Genomic DNA, 14876 nt, shown 5'->3' with positions numbered 1-14876 from the left:
GCTCTACACCCCTTCTAAAGAGGATTCATGTGCTTCATTTTAAGAAGTTGTTTGGACACTTGTGATACAAACCTGATCAAAACATATAGGCCTATTTATTTATTCATTTTATTTTACCTTTATTTAACTAGGCAAGTCAGTTAAGAACAAATTCTTATTTTCAATGATGGCCTAGGAACAGTGGGTTAACTGCCTGTTCAGGGGCAGAACGACAGATCTGTACCTTGTCAGCTCGGGGGTTTGAACTTGCAACCTTCCGGTTACTAGTCCAACGCTCTAAACACTAGGCTACCCTGCCGCCCCTATGGGCTAGGCTACATGAGGAGTGTGACTATGATTAGAAAAAGTCGCAAAAAAAACTGTTTCTTATGCTGGGCATCAAACACAAGTGATAGGCTAATATTGTCTCCCATCAGAGTATTCTTGAATAAATCTCGTCTTTACATATACTAAATAATATATGTGTGTAACGTGTTTTGATTTAGAATGGTATCATTCACCGGTCTCGAAACAGGAGCAGCAGAAAAAAATACATGTAATCTATGCACTTAAATAGCGAATGGAGGACGCTTTTCCTGTGGTTCATTTTCATGCCAGCCAGGTAGGCTATACTCTTGTTGTAACGATAAACAATGTGCTTAATATTAGGAAAGTTGAAAAATATATATATAAAAAATTAAAACATGTTTTATATACATTTGCATTGATGTCTGAGTGATTGGAGGGACCATCGAGTGCAGAGTACCAGGCAGTTAGCAAGTTTGTTAGGCTACTAATGACCATCAGCAGCAGCAGAGCTTGGAGAAGACTAATTACAGTGACTAAACGGTCACGTGGAATTTGACTGCTTACATGACTCGTGACCGCCAGTGTGGTGGTAATAAGGTCACCGCAACAGCACTAATTGTGTGTAAGGCCAGTGACAAACAATCTACATTTCATCAATTCAGGCTGTAACACACAACAAAATGTGGAAAAAGTCAAGGGGTATGAATACTTTCTGAAGGCACTGCATATTTTTAATACAGATTAACGCAAAAATAAGTGACATTTGACAAATTATCATATTTTGCTGGTAAAAAAGTGGAGGTTCAAAAACATTGCAGACCCGATTTATATTGCCTGAGTAGAGGACGAACTGTGCAGGTGTTTCTGATGAATAAACAATGACATTCTGGTGGGTGGTAATATTAAAATAAAACCAGCCCTGAAAAGAAACGTCGGGAGAAAACTATTAGCACCTCATAGCATAGGGAAAACACACAGCACTGGCAATGAATATATCAGAAGTTAACACTTCAACACCAGATACAGTGCATTTGGAAAGTTTTCAGACCCCTTTACTTTTTCCACATTTTGTTACAGTACAGCCTTGCTCTAAAATGGATTAAATAAAAAAATCCTCAATCTACACACAATACCCCATAATGACAAAACGAAAACAGGTTGTTAGTAACAGTTTTATCCCAGTCTATGAAATTTTCCTGCACTTCAACCCACACTCAAAAATACCTGTTTTAAATAACTACTCCCCATGGACTGGTTTCTGACCAACTCCCTGGTTTGATTCCAGGCCAGGTTGGCCATAGGAGTGCTACATCGGTGTTACAGAGAGAGGTCTTACCTGGCCTCTTGGCGCAAATGACCTGTTTGATCATGGAGGACATGATATCTCGGAGGTCATCAGAGGTGTGGGACAGACACCAGCCGTCACACTCCTCCTCCTGGCCATCGTTCCTAAAAACCATGTTTCTTATGCTGAGCCAGGAGCAAGGAGCCAGAAGCATTAGACAAACAGACAACAAAATGCAGAGAGCTTTTCCACTTCTACTCTATGGGCAATTCCAAACAAGAAAGGCCCAAAGATATTTCTGATGTTTTGGATCTTTCCATTGAAAGTTTATTTGGGGGAAGGATGTTAGGCATATCTTTGAAGTCTGTATCCACAATGATCATTGAGAAATAATTGACCAAAGTTGGGAAATGCATGACATTTTGGCCTTTGACCCATGAACAAAAATATAAACGCAACATGTAAAGTGTTGGTCACATGTTCATGAGCTGAAATAAAAGATCCCAGAAATGTTCCATACCCACAAAAAGCTTATTTCTCTCAAATTGTGGCCACTAATGTGTTTACATCCCTGTTAGTGAGTATTTCTCCTTTGCCAAGATAATCCATCCAGCTGAGAGGTGTGGCATAAAAGAAGCTGATTAAACAGCCTGATCATTACACTGGTGCACCTTGTGCTGGGGACAATAAAATGCCACTCAAATGCGCAGTTGTCACAACACAATGCCTCAAGTTTGAGGGAGCTTACAATTTTCACACTGACTGCAGGAATGTCCACCAGAGCTGTTGCCAGAGAATTGAATTTTCAGAATTTGGCAGTATGTCCAACCGGCCTCAAAACCGCAGACCATGTGTAACCATGCCAGCCCAGGTTTCTTCAGCTGCGGAATCGTCTGAGACCAGCTACCCGGACAGCTGATGAAACTGAGGAGTATTTCTGTCTGTAATAAAGCCCTTATGTGGGGAAAAACACATTCTGAGTGGCTGGGCCTATGCCTTCCCAGGCCCACTCATGGCTGTACCTCTGCCCAGTCATGTGAAATCCATAGATTAGAGCCTATTGAATGTATTTAAATTGACTGATATCCTTATATGAACTGTACCTCAGTAAAACCATTGAAATTGTGGCATGTTGCATTTATATTTTTGTTCACTAGACATAGCCATTATTGGTGTCATTTGAAACATTTTCTTAACATCAAAAATGTTAAGGTGTCTTAAGATGAATGCATTAACTGTAAGTCACTCTGGATTCGAGCTGCTAAATTACTAAAATATAAATAAATATCTTTGGCCAATCTCTTATGGAATCACCCTTATTCCATGTTGGATCCTACCTCTGCACGTCCAAATCACAGAGCTGATAGAACATCTGCCTGTGGGGGGGGCAGGGTCCCATCTCGAAATATGTACGATGACTCCTGGACAAACAGGAGACAGGGTAGACGGCAGTTAGTATGTGAGGTTTTATTACTGTGTCATTATTCTTACAAGTACAGTGTAACATGTAGAGCGTGTGAGTAAGTTATGGGGAAGTCTTTGGTCCAATACCTTGAGCTGGTACGTGGTTATATTAGCGTTATGTCCCCCGGAAGGGCCCTCGGGTGGCTAAATCTGTAACATTAGCAGCCTGGGGAACTGTACAACAAAGAAGGACATTAGCGAGGCAATCATCACTAAGGCACGCATAGTCTCACACACACACACACACTTGCTTTGTTGAGTGTGATTGGCAGGGTATAGTTGAACGTGCTCCTCTTGGCCTTCACTGGCATGTCATTTATAGTATATCCTAAAGAAAGTCACAGGGGGGAAACAGACAGGGTCTCAAAAAACAAAGCATGAGAACTGTATTAACAAAGACTGTGGGATTAAATTATATAGAGTCCCTTAAGATTAGTTTGAACCAAACCTCCACCCTGCCCCCACTCCTCACTGTGCTTGGTACTGCAGCGGATCCTGAAGTCCAGCACCTGGTGTTTCTTGGCCTCTGTTGTCTTGCGAGGGTCGTAGCCAAACCTCACCCAGAGGCTCCTCCAGGGGCCTGTCACCTTAGGGGAAACACACGTCAGGTTTGGATGGAATTTGAGTTTATTATGAGGAATTTGCTTTAATTTCATATCCTATTGACTAAATAAGTCACTTTTTGTTTCTCTTCACTTTATCCTTCTCCCTGTCAACCACTTCACAAGAGTTTCAATTTAAGTGAATTCTGGAATTGAACAGGACATGGCATGTAAATTGAGAGATGTCGGGGACCCAATTTGTTTATGGACAGAATTTCTGCCGGCACCGCCCCGAATCTCATGACACAACCTTAAGTCAAAACCAGTATGTTTCAATTTTAACATCAACAAATAACCTTCAATTCATTCAAATGTAATTTCTTTAATCAAAAGTGAGAGAAGTAATAAATACATTTACTCAAATTATCTAAAAAAAAAAGTTTGTATAGTCCCATACTCTTAATTATTATCCAACTTGTTGTTTACATGGTGACACCATTGCAATTCCCAATAACCCCGACTTTGAATACCACTGGCGGTCTACATCTCCTCAGCATGTAGTAGGACACGATAGGGAGCAGCAGCTTCAGTTTATCAGGGTGTATGTCCAGGTTGGCCTTGACCGAGTTCCGGGACCAGATGGGCCGGCTCTCAAACATCTACACACAGTGTGGTTTGGGAAAAGATAACACAGAGGGGACATCAAATAACACTTTATATGTGTACATTTTCCATGGGCATATACTGTAGGAACATCATCTGTATATAGAGATGTAAAGAGTATAGGCTAAATCAGAGAGATAAAATACAAACTAGCCATTGGGCTCAAGTAAAGGCTTCGGTCTTGAAATAGCATTAGGAGAAAAAAGAAAGGCTCAAACTGAAAACAAAGTTATGTTCCTTTGCATCTGTGATTAACGCATCAGTGTTAAACCTTTTAAGGATCGTACCCTTTTTGTCAATTTTCAACCTAAAATGACATACACAAATCTAACTGACTGTAGCTCAGGACCTGAAGCAAGGATATGCATATTCTTGATATCATTTGAAAGGAAACACTTTGAAGTTTGTGGAAATGTGAACTTAATGTAGGAGAATATGACACATTAGATCTGGTAAAAGAAAATACAAACAACAAAACATGTGTTTTCTATTTTTGGGTTTGTTCCATTATCTTTGAAATGCAAGAGAAAGGCCATACTTTCAGATTGGAATCTATGTGTAATTTAGATTTTGGCCACCAGATTGCAGCAGTGTGTGTGAAAAGTTTCAGACTGATCCAGGGAAGAATGATATTACTGCACAATATTTTGTATAAAGTCTGCCAGGAGTTTGCCCAAATGTGCTGAATTGGTCAATTGATACATTTCGAAGTACATAACTATAGAGAACATACAGAAATGCTTTTTTAAAGTAGGTTTACACACATGATCGATCATTAGCTTATACACTAACTGTCATACATCTAGATGGCCGGGAGGGGTGGGTATGGAGCCATAGACAGCAGAGGAGTCAAACTGTAGAGCCCAGTTCCTACATTTGAACATAAAAATGTACTTGACAAAACAAACCTACACTACAATTTATCTCTGGGACCCTCAGGATGACAATTCAGAGCAAGATTACTGAATGCAGGTACATTATTTACCTTCAGAGGTGAATGTATGCAGACTTCACATCGGCTTGTAAAAAAAGTAACAGAGTAACAACCTCAGAAGCCCAATGCAAAGTATATTGACCTTATTAATTTGTTCCTTTGCCTTTATGTTACTGGGGTGAACACACACCCTCTTCCAGTTGAACTTAGCAGCCTCCAGGGGCTCCGTGGGGACATTCTTGTCGTCAAAGTTGAGGAAGATGGCGTTGTGAGGCCGACGGGCTCGACTCAAACCAATCAGATTATTCCTGGATACTGTCGGGGGACAATAGCCTTCTCTGCACGGGAGACAAATTCATAATGATTTAGCTAAAATTCATCAATACAGACAGATATTTGCATGGCACCCCTATGGGTTGACCAATGGCCATATCTATGAGCACCTGCATCTTTATAACAGGCTTCCTGTCTTGCTCCTGTTGTTGAACATGTCGTTGTGTAACGTTATTGGGGGGGAATTCTAATGCATTACTGCTGACACACTACATAACATGTTGATGTCCTTTGGCATATTTGTTTCTGAGCTTAACACACTACCTGTGATGAGGGTGAAACTGTGTGTAGTGTTGCTCACACGCCTGCCCCAGTGCCCCTGCTTACTTGTGTTGGATTTCAGGTTGGTAACTGTAGTCCACAGCACTGTCCAGGCGAGAGAAGATGTGTGGAGGAATGAAGAGGGGCACAGGCCGCTCAAAGAACTCATTATTCTCTGGTTTACGCAAGAGTATCTTATTGTAGAGGGATGTATGCGAGCCATCCTTTGCTGAATGCACCACAAGATACTGGAAGTCAGCCATCCCTGCAACAATAAACAATGTACAACATATATCAACAAATACACAATGAAGAGTTACAACAGCACAGATCAAAGTAGGGAGGCAATGGAAAGGAATCATACAGTGATATAATGGGGTCAAGTGTTTGTGTTTAGGAAGTTGAACCTTGGAATTTGTATGTTGTCCCAATGACATCCAGGATGTCCATGTTGATTGGAGATTCCTTGGGGTTGCCAGTTGCGCAAAATCATTTCCACGTGCAGCAGCAGGTTGGTGGATTGGAAACGATTTCCAACGACAGGGTGGCAGAACGGGTCCTTGGAACGAAAGCGCAGCTCCAACCGCCTGCTGGGGTCAGCATAGGTCTGTAGAGAAACATTTCATTTTTAGTTCATCATAGTCAGCAGAACAATACAAATGGTGGTGGTGAGAATGGGAACAACAACATATCATGTGAGCAGGTTTGCATATCTGCACTAGCACCTCAGTTAGTACAGTAAACGAATACGGTGTGAATTATAACATAGCCAATCAGGACTAGCTAGCTATACAGCCATTAACATTGCAAGCTGAGTAACAGCTATCAAGTGATTGACTAGACGCGCATGCGTTGATTGTCGTGTGTAGGTTGCTCACCTTGGACACCCCTTGTATACCCCCAATAGTTTCCAACATATTGTCCACATTGGAGATATTCCACACAAACGAGTCTATTGTCCTCTGATAAGGAAAGAGTCGCCGAGCTCCCAGGCACCCCACCCACAGTGGTAAGCTTCATCGCCTGCGCTACATCGCTGGCGCGTGCCGGTTATCGCTTTCATTGTAAAATTCAAATCGTCCTGCCCGGATGCTGCCATCTCACCTTTGGAGAAATAAGTTTCACCTTTTGAGTTGAGTATGTTATTTGAATGCCCTCATGCTGGCTAATTAGCAACACAATTCACAGATAGAATTGTGGTTTTCTGGTTTGTATACAATTCAAACATTTCTACCAATTAACTCCCACGGGTGGAAACAATTGGACGTGTTTAAAGTTCCAACCAAATATTGAGAATTGTTAGACAATTGGAGCTGTAGGCCTATCAGTATGTTTGATGTCAGACCATAGTTTATTTTGTTAAAATACAACCCCAGGGGTAATCGAAAATTTTTGTTAAATTTCGTGCTAGAACTCAACTCAACCTCGACTAGACCTAAAGTGTGTAAAGCAATTTCAAGTCAAAAGGGGCCAGTAGAGAGCCAGACTAGCTTCACGGATAAACCACATTGAACAATGAGCCCGATATGTAACCGGATGTATAAATGTTAAGCATACTCACCACTCACTGTCAAATATGCTGACGAGAGGAAGTCCAGTTGCCGGGAGTGGGAATAGATGAACCATATGGATTTTTCCCGATATTCTGCTAATTCTCTAATCTGTGAAACATTTTATCTCCGTAGACTTTTTTGTTACCAAAACTAGAATCAGTTAAAAAACAGAGTGCACTGCGTTTGGTAGACTTTACACTTTGCCATTCAATTTTTTTTGTGCATTGTTTAGAAAGAGTGCAAGGGTAAATTCAATTATTGCACATAGTGTATGAATTGTGATACATAATTTATCATACGAATTACAATTTGTAACATATCATACAAAGTGGATGAAGGATTAATACATACTATACAAAATGTAGTGGTCTGATTTACGTACAGAATAATACGAAATGCTCTGAGACCACGTTGTCTGTGACATCCAAGGTTCTAAAATGGTATAGTCCTCAGATTTCCCTTTGATTTATTAGTTTTAAAAAAACAGACTAGGGGAGTATTGGTGTAGTGGTGCCTGGAGAAGTGGGTATACTATAATTTTGTCAAAAATTTCCCAATCAACCTGCCTGGTGAAGGAAAGGCGCCCTGTTTGAAAGATTTTGTGAGAAACATTGACATACACTCTGGATTACCTAAAATTATAAATCCAATAAGTGGTCTTTCACAGTCAAGCCAATCCAAGCTGTACTGTGCAAGTAGGCTAACAGCAGGCCTACTATTGAAACAGATGAATGAGGCTGTCAGAGTCAGAAAATCACAGGTTTCAGATTTTTTCTAAATGTTCAGGTTTTTGTTCTCAAAGTCACACTTTTTTATATAAAACAACCAAATTTGATGTTCTAAGTCCATAACAATGCTTAAAACGCATTACGGGCTCTGTGAAAAATCTAAGAAATTTAGATTTTTAAATGCAGTTCAAATCAAAATGTATTTGTTGCATGCTTTGTAAACAACATGTGTAGACTAACAGTGAAATGCTTACTTACAGGCCCTTCCCAGAAATACAGAGAGAGAAGAAAATGTATCATATGAAAATAATAACCCAAGGAATAAATGCACAATGAGTAACGATAACTTCGCTGTATACACAGGGTACCAGTACCGAGTCGATGTGCAGGGGTACGAGGTAATTGAGGTAGATTTGTACATATAGTCGGGATAAAGTGACTAGGCAACAGGATAGATAATAAACAGTAACAGCAGCATACAGTGCCTTCGGTAAGTATTCAGACCCCTTGACTGTTTCAAAATGTTGTTACTTTACAGCCTTAATCTAAAATGGATTAAATGTCATGTTTTTCCTCACCAATCTACACACAATACCCCATAATGACAAAGCGAAAACAGGTATTAGAATCTTTCCCAAATGTACTAAAAATAAAAAACAGAAATACCTTATTAACATAAGTATTCAGACCCTTTGATATGAGACTCGAAATTGAGCTCTTGTTTCCATTGATCATCCTTGAGATGTTTCTATAACTTGATTGGAGTCCACCTGTGGTAAATTCAATTGATTGGACATGATTTGGAAAGGCGCACACCTGTCTATATAAGGTCCCACAGTTGACAGTGCATGTCAGAGCATAAACTAAGCCATCAGGTCGAAGGAATTGTCCATAGTGCTCCGACACAGGATTGTGTCAAGGCACAGATCTGGGGAAGGGTACCAAAACATTTATGCGGCATTGAAGGTCCCCAAGAACACAGTGGCCTCCATTCTTAAATGGAAGAAGTTTGGAACCACCAAGACACTTCCTAGAGCTGGCTGCATGCCCAAACTTAGCAATCGGGAGAGAAGGGCCTTGGTCAGAGAGGTGACCAAGAACCCAATGGTCACTCTGACAGAGCTTCAGAGTTCCTCTGTGGAGATGGTTGTCCTTCTAGAAGGTTCTCCCATCTCTGCAGCACTCCACCAATCAGGCCTTTATGGTAGAGTGGCCAGACGGAAGCCACTCCTCAGTAAAAGGTACATGACAGCCCGCTTGGATTTTGCCAAAAGGCACCTAATGGACTCTCAGACCATGAGAAACAAGATTCTCTGGTCTGATGAAACCAAGATTGAACTCTTTGGCCTGAATGCCAAGCGTCATGTCTGGAGAACCTGGCACCATCCCTACTGTAAATCATGGTGGTGGCTGCATCATGCTGTGGGGATGTTTTTCAGTGGCAGGGACTTGGAGACTAGTCGGGATTGAGGGAAAGATGAACTGAGCAAAGTACAGAGAGAGATCCTTGCTGAAAACCTGCTCCAGAGTACTCAGGACTTCAGACTGGGGCGAAGGTTCACCTTCCAACAGGACAACAACCCTAAGCACACAGCCAAGACAACACAGGAGTGGCTTTGGGACAAGTCCTTGAGTGGCCCAGCCTGAGCTCGGACTTGTACCCGATCTAACATCTCTGGAGAGACCTGAAAATAGCTGTGCAGCAAAGCTCTCCATCCATCCTGACGGAGCTTGAGAGGATCTGCAGAGAAGAATGGGAGAAACTCTAAATATAGGTGTGCCAAGCTTTAACCTTTATTTATCTAGGCAAGCCAGTTAAGAACAAATTCTTATTTTCCAATGACTGCATACCCCAGCCAAACCCTCCCCTAGCCCGGATGACGCTGGGCCAATTGTGCTTCGGCCTATGGGACTGAGCAAATGTGATATTTCAGTTGTTTATTTTTAATACATTTGATACAAAAAAAATCCCAAACTATTTTTGCTTTGTCATTATACGGTATTGTGTGTAGATTGATGAAGGGAAAAAAACAGTTGAATACATTTTAGAATAAATCCTTAACAAAATGTGGAAAAAGTCAAGGGGTCTGACTACTTTCCGAATGCACTGTATAGTGTACATAGCTGGGCCAGAAAGTTTACAAATAGGCCGATAATTATTTAGGTCACAAGGGTCACCACCTTTGTGGAGTGGATACCTTCCAAACGTTGGGGATAGTACCAGATATAATCATCAGGTTAAAATATGGGTTAAAGATTCAGCAATCAGGGGGGCAGAGATCTGCAGCAAAAACGGATCAAGCATATCAGCCACAGTGTATTATTCTACATTTATTTCACACCAATCTTAATTAAGGCGTCTAGCACATCAGAGATAGTGAATTGAGAGAAAATTAAGTTTCACTCGAAGTTGATGGGTTAACCGTTGAGTCCGCTAGAGGCTGGCAGAGGGAAGAGCTGTCGATTGACTGACCAGGGTCAACTACACCACCGTTTCTCTCAAATAAAAAGACTTGCAGAGATAAAATTATTATTAAAAGTGTCACTTATCCCATTCTTGTGATGCCAGAGTCAGACAGGACTTGCTTATGCAGGGAAGAAGCAGAATTTAGTGATGGACATTTCTGTTTACATTTTAAATTCCCACTTCTGTGCCTTTAGGGCATTATATAAGCTAATATGGTGTGACTCAAGATAAACAGTATATGTTTTCTATCGGCTTCTTGTTTTTTTGTAGCCTTGATGATGGCTGGTGTCCCTCGGATAGGCAGTCTTTTGTTTTGACCTCCTGTTTCAGTTGAAACACTTTATATTCATTCCAACTCAGTCAAAGTGTATGTTACAAATAACTACATTTCCCACCATCCCTGAAATGGAGAGGATATGGGTGTGACAGCTGTTTGAATAAGAATCCTAGTGCCATGCTTTTCTAAAGGAGAGTCAGATAAGATGTTTGTGCTTCCTGCATCGGGCCATATTATGAAGTTCCGTGCTTTGTGGGAGATGATGAGGCAGCGGAATAGGGTATGCTGGGAGTGACAATCTGTCGTGTGGTGTGGTGGAGCTGGGGTGTCACACACAGTGGGATCTAGAAACTCTCTGTCTCTGGGTGCGTGCTGCCGAGCCCTGTGTCTCACAGATTATGCCTGTGTTGGGTGCTATCTCTGTCAAGGGACAGTTCACTCCTCCCTGTCTTGCCTCTGGCGTTTTCCGACTGTTACAGTGTGGGGCAGCCATGATAGTCTTATCACACACCCACCACGCCCGGCTTGCCCTTCAATGCCTGCTGCATGGCCCCAGATTTCACCCTCTCTGTTTCCACCTCTTTCTCACTCTCTTTTTAATTTTCACTCTCTTTCTTGTTGACCCGGCTCAGTCATTCTCCCTCCCTTTTCATATTTTCTCCCTTCTCTCTCTCCCTCTCTCCTTGTCTCTCTTTCAATGCATCATGTACAGTCAGAAACCCATGTCTTGCAGCTGATTGTGTGGCAGTTGGAGAGACAACGCCATATTTGGATGACAAAGTGCCTACGTGCTGTGGCTATGATGGCTGCTGTCACTATTTTCATTCTGATCCACCACACTCTTCCCCCTGCTAACTGTCAATCAACTGGTATCACCACCCTGTCACTCTTATACATGATCAGAGACCTACTTCCTGTGTCCAGGCAATATTAAGAAAGCTGCTGACAGCTGTCAGTTTCACTTCTCCTTTAGTTCACTGGTCTAATAGCATTGAGATTCAAGGCAAAACATGTAAAGGCCAAACTAAAGGAAGACATGAATGTAATATTAGTAACGTAGACAACATCCAGCTTCAAGCCTCGTCAATGTTTTTCCTCTTCAGCCTTCCTAGCTGGGTCTTGGAGAAGAGCATAGCTTTACCTCCAATTGGATGCTTTACACAAACAAATAATCCACTCCCTGGATTTAAATACTGATTGTCCTTTATCTTGTCTTCTTCGGTAATCTGTGTGTGTTAGGCTTGGCCTGGTCACACCACTCCCTCTCTATGTCTCCAGCTCTATTTCCTACCATCCAGCTCCTGCCTCTGATGACGTAAACATGGATGAAAGGCACTTTCTTTTAGCCGATTGAGAGTGGGGAAGTTCATATTGTTTGAGACGTAACCTTTTTTTTTTAAATTATGGCGTCAATTCATACTTTCTATGGGCTTGTTTATGTCAAGCATTGCTAACTGTATATGATATTAAGATATGGCTGCACATGGATGTAATGGCTTCCATTGATTGAGACCTAGTAAATACTCAGTGTCTGCTCACTTAAGTGTCCTCAGTGGAGGGTTCCCATGAAATAGACCAGCCCATGGTAGACATCCGCTCTTCAGTATGTCTCCCCTAACATTTAGCCTCAGGTTGAAACACACTTTACCAGAGCACAGACCAGGGATATTTTGCATACTCATTTGCAAGTCAAATTCAACTCTGTGCCCCATCTTCTGGCCTCTCTATCTACGTGTGTGTGTGTGTGTGTGTGTGTGTGTGTGTGTGTGTGTGTGTGTGTGTGTGTGTGTGTGTGTGAGCTTGAGTTTGGTGTGGTTAGGTTTGAGACTGTGTGCAGATGATTGTTTTCCTGCATTACATGTTCTTGGCTGGGTAGAACAGATTTAGAGGTTTTTTCTTTATTTCTGTTAATGTGTTGAGTCGGTTTCTGTTATCTGATTCCTCCATAAGCTCGCTGGCCAGCGGACATGGGCCTTTAGACTAAATAGTGCTGCACGATTGCTTTGTTGATTTCACCTTTTGTTTCATTATCTGATAGTTTTAACATAAAAAGTTAAATGTATTAGCCATTTTTATTTTCTGTGGATGCATCAAGTTCAAATGAGGGATAAAATAATTTGTCTTGATTTAGTTTAAGATTTTTGTTGAGCTGGAAGTGTTTAAACATTTTCAGATTTTAGCTTAACTTTGAGTGGACAGTTTAACATTGAAGTTAAAGAGAAACTTATAGTTTAGTACTTTGCAGGATTAGGATACCACGGTGCCTTAGGTCACAGGAGATGCAAATAAAGAGGGGGAGGCAACAGACAGAGAGAGAATCCCAGTCGAAGGTACCTGAGAAAGAAAAGGAGATAATAGAACCATCAAATACTGAATATATAATTACTATTGAGAAGTTACTATATTGTGTTGTTTTAAAACCCTGCATTTTGTTGTACTGAATGATAAAAAGCACACATTCACACGCCTGTATGTGAATGTTAAAAAGGGAAGTGCATCTCAGGTGCGTGTGTGGACCTAGTCCCCAAATATCCCCCTTTTTTACCCCCAGGCTACGGTCTGGGTCACGCCCCTCCTCTGCAGGACACATGTCCTGTTTGTTTAGGCCCGCCTATCCTGCTCCTATCTCTGCCATTGGCTACCTGTGGAGGATTTTGATTTGCTCTGTATCCTCACACCAGGATGCAGCCCTAACTGTTCCTCCTGAGCACAACGGACCCCGTTGCCTAGGTAATATAAATACTAATTTGCATGGCACCACAGATTTGTTTACCAACTGTACCAGACAGTGGACAGGCTGCCTGTTTCATTCCGCACCAAGACACTGATTTCTGTGACAACTCATCAACATAAACTCATACTGCTGTTGTGACCATGTCCATGTGTATGTGTGTTGTATTTCTTAACTTCAGTAAGTATTCTTCATCACCTGAAATATCTTTCTTGGTCATTCTTCTGTGTATGGTTGTGTGGTGGTTAAACTCAGGTTTAAATTAGTTTTTGAGGCATAGCGACCTGAAAACTCTTATAATGGGATAGAGCATACAGTGGGACTTGAATACATATTAGTAATACTTGGTCAGCTACTTCTATAGTATAAGACATATTTAACTAAGCAATGATCTGATTTGCCTGTAACAGCTTAAATGGCCTAACTGGATCTGCTGTTTGAGGAAGGTGGTGTCCTCATGAGAAGTGCAATGTGTTTGTCAAAGCAAACCCGTCAGAATGGATGGGTGTGGTACGGTATGGGTAGAGGGTGTTTGAGTACTCTATCCTCTGTCTGTCTGTTGTTATACAGTATATCCCAAATCACAACACAGAGGGAATACACTTCTTCGCACTTGAAGACCAACCGTGTGACTGACTAGAGATTCAAATGAATGTGCAGACCTTTGCTTATGGGTGTGAAGAACATGCATCATACATGAGGAAGGCCTACACAGTTTGTACATTAGTGACTGAGATTTTGGAAGAATTGGGGGGGGTTGATCAATAATGAGGAAAAACAAATTAATTTCCTCCCTCTCCTCTCTTTAGTGAGCATGGTGGCATGCATGGGAAGTCCATTACTTTGGCTGTGTGACATTTGAGAACCTGGTGGACTTGAGATTTGCATGTTGTTCCAGGTATAGATTTGAATGAAGCCTTACTCTATCTCTCACTGGTCATACTAGAGATTTCTGCCCCAGGCAACATGAGCTCAGCCTTGCAAAGGACTGCTACAGAGCCAGTTGGAAGACTGTCTACATGCAACCTGCCCTATGGCAAAACGGTTACACATAAAGACTAGGTTTACAGATGTAGGATCTTAATTTGATCCAGTTTGCTATACAGCAGGAAACTAATTCTGCAGCAATATGAAATGTGAATTAAACTGTCTATTATAATAAATGGCAATTTTTTTGTAGAGGCTGATGATACATTTTTCATTAGGGCAAATCAACTGACATACCGATAAGTGGAAATTACTTTTTTAAACCCTGAATACACTACAGGGTATAATTTCTTGCTATGCAGGGAAATTCTCAGCAACAAAAGAGTGATCAAATTAAGATCCTACATCTGTACCATGAGCCAT

General features: G+C 41.4%; 1 pseudogene; it reads right to left on the bottom strand.

Annotated features, from left to right (window-relative positions):
• Positions 1-4755: 4755 nt before the first annotated feature.
• On the bottom strand, positions 4756-6687 carry LOC109868161 (general transcription factor 3C polypeptide 5-like; annotated as a pseudogene).
• Positions 6688-14876: the final 8189 nt, after the last annotated feature.

This window comes from Oncorhynchus kisutch, linkage group LG23 (genome assembly GCF_002021735.2).
Source record: "Oncorhynchus kisutch isolate 150728-3 linkage group LG23, Okis_V2, whole genome shotgun sequence".
Lineage (NCBI taxonomy): Eukaryota > Metazoa > Chordata > Actinopteri > Salmoniformes > Salmonidae > Oncorhynchus > Oncorhynchus kisutch.
The sequence above is the reverse complement of the archived record's forward strand: the minus strand, read 5'-3'. Positions and strand labels throughout refer to the sequence as shown.